The sequence below is a fragment of the Trichosurus vulpecula genome, chromosome 4 (genome assembly GCF_011100635.1).
Source record: "Trichosurus vulpecula isolate mTriVul1 chromosome 4, mTriVul1.pri, whole genome shotgun sequence".
NCBI classification, from domain to species: domain Eukaryota; kingdom Metazoa; phylum Chordata; class Mammalia; order Diprotodontia; family Phalangeridae; genus Trichosurus; species Trichosurus vulpecula.
This window is the reverse complement of record NC_050576.1, coordinates 235,629,422-235,635,955: the sequence shown is the minus strand read 5'-3', so window position 1 is coordinate 235,635,955 and position 6,534 is coordinate 235,629,422. Positions and strand designations below refer to the sequence as shown.

The window sequence follows — 6,534 nt, the reverse complement described above, 5'->3', positions numbered from 1 at the left end:
AAGGAAATTTGGGATAAAATAGATTGAGTAATTTTCCCAAGGACACATAGGTAATATGACATTGAGCCAGGATTTGACTCCAGGAATGATGTTATTTGTCACTCCAAATAATTGACAAACATAGGCAACCTTTTTTCTGCCAGAATAAGAGCGCTGTACTTGTTTGTTCTCAATGAAGTTTATGAAACAGAGTATGAAATGTGGTCTAAAATATCTACAACATCCAAATTCATTTGGCCAGTAGCTAATAGCTTCTAAATGTGATGTGATGAGCATTTTTGGTAAGTTATACAATGATAGACTTCAATGAATTTGCCTTCTATTTCCGTCACTGAGCAAAATACATTGTTCAGCCCTTCCTTTAGTGCCCAAAGGGAAAAGGGTGATTAATCAAATCGAACCAGGCACCATCACGCATGTTCAGGAAGTGCTAACAACTCAACATATTTAGAAGGATCAGATTGTACCATCAAACACAAATTTTCCCCACAGCAATAAAAAAGTGTATTTTGTCACCTATATCCCATTATGGAAAGTGTGATGATATGTTAATGCTGGAGAATGACGGAGTTTCAGACTTTTTTTCATTATGATGCAGCTTAAATTTATCTCTTGAAGATCAAAATCTCTACTTCTGACCTCCGACCATTAATTTCTATTTCTCAGTAGTTATGTACTGGATGGTATGTAAATTATGCTGATGTAACCTTGTAACATAAACTATTAGGAAAGTCACTCAAATAACTTCAACCTTTCCATGTATCCCAAAGGAACTGTTGCTTTTTCACAAATCTATCTACCTAAATAACTTGGGAGTACTAAAATACAGTGGTGTTTTACTTAGCCTCAAAACACTCTGCTTATACAGCCCTAGATTTTAAATTAAACAGAATTACACAATTTCAGAGATGGAAGAGATGCTGATGACAATTTTTCAACCAATACTTTAAAAATTTCCTCTTTCTTATACTTGGAAAAGGTCATCCAACCATTGTCTGAAGACTTCCAATGAGGAGAAATTGGCAAACCCAAAGGCATCATCCTTGCACTTTGGGATAGGTCTACTTGGATTTTTTTAAATTTTCCTTTTTTCAAACCTGCACTTGCCTCTTTTTAGCTACTGATAATTGCTCCTAATTCTGACTTCCTGAGTGAAGCAGATGAAATCTATTCACTCACCCAGGTGGCAGTTCCTTAATTATTTGAAGCCATATATATCTATGTCTATAGATATATATGTATGTATGTGTGTATGTATGTAATGTTACTTTCCCCTCACGCAGACACACACATACATACATACAAACATGTGTATACATACATATATACATAGTCAAGATATTAGGAGAGACCCTGTTTTCTAGAGCTAAGGTACAGCAAGCAAGCTGTGCCCTGAACTTGGCAGAACAACAATCAATCCCTTGTGATAACCCTCTGGATGAACTCACACTCTGGCAAATGCTGTCATAGGATTTATGATTTTCTTTGATATGTGTAATGATTTAGATTTGTAGGAGCGTCTCTCTTTTCCAGAAGATCCTCACCTGAGAGCTGGGGCTACAACTGACATGTTGCAGCAGAAAGTGATCAAGCATATCTCCTAACACTCTAAATAATCCCTGCGGCTTTAACTGCAAAGTGAACTGAACTAGGTGTTGCATTTCTGTTCCTGCCACACTAACTGTGGTTCTATATCCTGCTGAATGATCACAAAGCTCCATGACCTTTAAGCCTTGAGATAATTACAAGGCTCAATGATTCTAATTACTTAGAAACTGTTTCCACAGAATCCAAGAATGCCTGTATTGTCCCAAAAATCCAACTGTGGGAGCTGTTTACTCAAGACCTAAGAAAAACTTTGTTGGGCACAGTCTTTTTTGTGGTCTTCATCCTTAAAAACTCCACCTTTCCATAAGTCATAAGCCTTCATTCTCAGGAGGACTTCTGCTTGCAAATGTTTTCCTCACTTTGAAATTAGACTTCTGTTTGATTCCTGATTCTTCTGTCTCTAGCTTGCTTTGTTCAGCTCCAGTAACCTATGGTTAGAGGCCAGTTCCAGTCCAATTGACTGTCTCCCTCCCTTCCTATTTTTTATCTAGATTTTTCCCTAGACTCTATGGAATTCTCTCCTGTATCATACTTAAATTTTCATACAAGCTGCAGTCCCTTTTGTAAACTGTGAATTCATCGACAGAAGGCACTGGTTTGTTTTCATTTTGTTTTGTTTTTTAAATATGTCTATCGTTAACAAAATGCCCCTTGGTAAATGATGTTCAGTGGCTCACTTTTAGCTCCAAGATCAAAGAGAAGTTTTTCTGGCATTTAAAGCTGTTCATAGCTTTCCCACTTCCTGCCGTTTCAGTTTTCTTATACCTTATTCTTCTTAATGAACTTTACTTTCCAGCAATGCTGGTCAAATTGCATTGCCTCAACCTTGACACTTCATCTCCAATTCTCATGCCTTTGAATGGGCAGTTCCCTAGTCTTGGAATGCTCTGATACCTCACCTATGCCTCTTTTAAGCTTCAGATCAAAAAATTTTTATTCACGGAAACCTTCCCAAATCTCCCTAGGTGTTGATGCCATCTTTTCTTAGATTGCCTTCCATCTCCTCTGTACATACCTTGAATCTACCTAGATCTTTCAGTGTTGCCCCAACGTTAAATTTTAAATTCTGTAAGGACAAGAACTATATTTTTCTGTCCCTAGGGCTTAGCACTGTGTTTGACAAAGAATAAGAGCTTTTCTTGTTTTTCACTTGGTTTTCAGTCATTTCCAACTCATTGTCATTCCTTTAGGGGTTTTCTTGGCAAAGATACTGGAGTGGTTTGCTATTTCCTTCTCCAGCCCATTTTACGGTTGAGGAGGTTAGGTAAATGGTGTTAAGTGACATGGCCACAGTCATGCAGCTAAAATATTTGAGAGACTATGTATGAAAATTTTTCCAGTTTTCTACTTTCATTCTATGTTGGGCAAATTGGTTTTATTTATACATGAAAAATTTTAATTTAAAATATCAAAATTATCCATTTTATACTTCAATAATGCTCTTGCTTCATAATACAGTTGGGTTTTTTTTGAAGCGGGAAAGGCAGGGCAGGTGGGGTTAAGTCACTTGCCCAAGGTCACAGCTAATAAGTGTGTCAAGTGTCTGAGGCCAGATTTGAACTCAGGTCCTCCTGACTCCATGGCCAGTGCTCTACTTACTATGCCACCTAGCTGCCGCAATAATATAGTTTAATGCCAGATACTGCTGAACCTCCATTCTTTATATTTTTTCTTATTTTCTATGAAATTATTGGCCTTTTTTTCTTCCAAATGAATTACATTATTATTTTTTCTAATTCATTAAGATAGGTTTTTTTTTTAGTAATTTAATTGGAATGACACTGAATAAATAGATACTTAGGTAAAGTTGTCATGTTTTTTTTTACTATATTGGCTTTGCCTACCCACAAATAATAAGCATTACTCCAGTTATTTAAATCTGACTTTATTTGCATGTAAAAAGTGTTTTCTATTTATGTACACATAGTTCCTGAGTCTTTTTGGCAGGTATTTTATACTGTCCTTCAATTCACCAAATGTCTATTTTTTTTTTCATTCAGGATTATACTTAACTCTGCTAGTTAAGTTACACTTGGTCGTGACCTCAGACCTTTTGCTCTATAAATATAATGTTCCAAAACCTATGGTCCTTCAATGTAGAAGCTGCTAGGTCTTGTGTAAACCTGATTGTAGATCCAGATATTTAAATTGCTTTTTTTCTCGTTGCTTGCAATATTTTCTCCTTTATTGAAAGCTTTGAAACTTGGCTATGATATTCCTCTAAGTCTTCCCCTGGAACTCTTTCAGGTGATGATAGATGGATTTTTTTTTCTATTTCTACTTTACCTTCTTCTTCTAGAACTTCAGAACAATTTTCCTTAAGATTCCATTTTAGATTGTACCTTTCAGGTAGTTGTACAATTCTTAAATTAGCTTTCCTTGATCTGTTTCCAGATCACTTGTTTTTTCTGATGAAGTGTTCCACAATCTCTTCTTTTTTATTCTTTTTGTTTTATGTTAATATTTCTTGGTGCCTTGTAGTGTCATTAGCTTCCCCTTGTCCAATTCTAGTTTTCAAGGAACTATTTTCTTCCTTAAGTTTTTGATTCTCTATTTCCAGCTGGTTGAATTTCTTTTCATAATTTTCTTCATATTTTTTGTATTGCTTATGGTTTTTTTCTTCTAATTTTTCCTTGATCTCTCTGATTTTTAAAGTCCATTTTAAATTCTTCCAAGAATTCTTTTGGGCTTGTGATAATTTGTTGTTTCTCATTGGAAAAGGGTTGCTTATTTTTAGCTCCATTATCTCCCTCTGAATGTGAGCCTAGATCTTCTCTATCCTCATAGTAACTGTTTATGGTTGGGTTATTTCTTCTTTGCTTGCTCATTTTTTTTAAATTTTTATTTTGTTTTATTTTAAGCAGCTATTATTATGTTCGAGTTTTAGTTCTGAGGCATGGGGAAGGATGCCCTAGGTCTCAGGTCCTTCTTAAGGTCATTTTCTGAGTTCTGTCCCAAGGTCCCACCTTGGGCACTCTTCTTTACACCTAGACCATGGTCAGGGCCCACCACCACACTGTCCAGCAAATGCTGTGTTTCCCTGTGGTCCCTTTAGTGGCTGTACACTTTAATTGCCCTCTCTGCCTTGGTCCTGAAAACAAAGACTCTGCTCTCCTGCAGGTGCCCACAACCAACAGGGTCCCTGATCCTCTGCTACCACACTCACCAGGCATCTGCTAGCTCCTTCTTCTCCACAGCTACAGCCTGGGATAGTGTCTGGTCAGCACACCTGTGCTTGGCACCCTTCAATAATAGAAAGCCCATCAATCTCCTACTCATCTGTCTGACTCCCACACTGTCGTGAGGTGAAAGTTCCCAAGGCTGTCTCCCAAACAAGCTGCCCCCAGGGCTTACTGTTTGTTGATTCCATGGAGTTGGCCTGGAGGTATCTGACCTTCACTAAGGCTAAACATCCACTCCTGGTTTTCTCAAGTTGTCTTAAGAGGACAATTGCTTTACCCCAACTTTTATTTATTATTGCTACTCAACATTCCCTCTGAGGTGATGTTCTGTCTTATTTTGTGGAGGAAATGTAAAGAGCCAAATGTTTTCTGACCTACTCTGCTATCTTTCCACAATCCTCTCCCCAGGCACACTATTTCACTATTAATTGTACCGGGAATTCATATAATCTTTTCTGGAAAATAGTTGGAATGGCACACAAAAACCTGCAGTCACTTAATTACATATTCTTTGAATCAACAGTGTCATTATTTGGCATCTTTTACAACATAGTCAAGAGACTCTCAGCTCTTCTCCTAAATTCAGTGCCAGAATCTGCCACTTCAGTCACATCCCTGCAACAAGACGGTGAAGGTTGGAGTTAACAGATTTAGCTGCATTGGGCAGCTGATGACCAGGGCTACATTCAACTCAGGTGGAGTAGATATTGTGGCCACCTATGTCCCCTTCATTGACCTCAACAACATGGTTTATATAACTCAATATGATTCTACATAGTTCAAATGCACTGTCTAGGCTAAGAACAGAAAGCAGTGATCAATAAAAAAAGCTATTACCATATTCCAAGGGCAGGATCCCACCAATATTAAATGGGGTATGCTGGAGCTAAGTATGTTGTAGAGTCTATTGGTGTCTTTACCACCATGGAAAATGCTTATGTGAAGGGTGACACCAAATGGGTCATTAACTATGCCCCTTTTGCTATTGCCTCAATGTTCATGATGGGTGTGAACCATGAGAAATATGATAATGCCCTTAAGATTGTCAGTTATGCCTCTTTCACTGCCAACTGCTTGGCCTGCTTGGTGAAGGTCATTCATGAAAATTGTGTCATTGTGAAAGGACTCATGGCTACAGTCCATGCCATTATTGCTACCCAGAAGACAGTAGATGGCCCCTCTGGCAAGCTGTGGTGTGATGCTGCCCAAAACATCATTTCTGCTTTCACTGGTGCTGCTAAGGCTATAGGAAAGGTCATACTTAAGCTGAATGGGAAGCTCACAGACTTGGCCTTCTATGTTCCTACTCCCAATGAATCTTTTGTAGCTCTGACCTGCTACCTGGAGAAACCTGCCAAATATGATGATATCAAGAAAGTGGTGAAGCAAGAATCAGAGGGAAACTTGAAAAGCATCTTGGACTACATAGAGGACCAAGTTGTGTCCTCTTTAAAGACTTTACCCACTATTCTATCTTTGATGCTTCTACTGGAATTGCCCTCAATGACCATTTTGTCAAGCTCATTTCCTGATGTGACAATGAGTATGGTCACAGCAACTGTGTAGTAGACCTCATGCTCTATGTGGGCTCCAAAGAGTAAAGTAGAAAGCCATAGATCTTCATCCGCACCCAAAAAAGGAATTCCACTATGGGGGAGATCACATGCCTAAGCTATGTTTCAGTACAGAAGATCTTATACTCCATTCACATCCTTACCCCAAGCAACACTGTAGCAGGAGAGAG

General features: G+C 38.2%; 1 pseudogene; it reads left to right on the top strand.

Moving 5' to 3' along the window:
- The first annotated feature begins 5,789 nt into the window (after nucleotides 1–5,789).
- On the top strand, nucleotides 5,790–6,322 carry LOC118849073 (annotated as a pseudogene).
- Nucleotides 6,323–6,534: the final 212 nt, after the last annotated feature.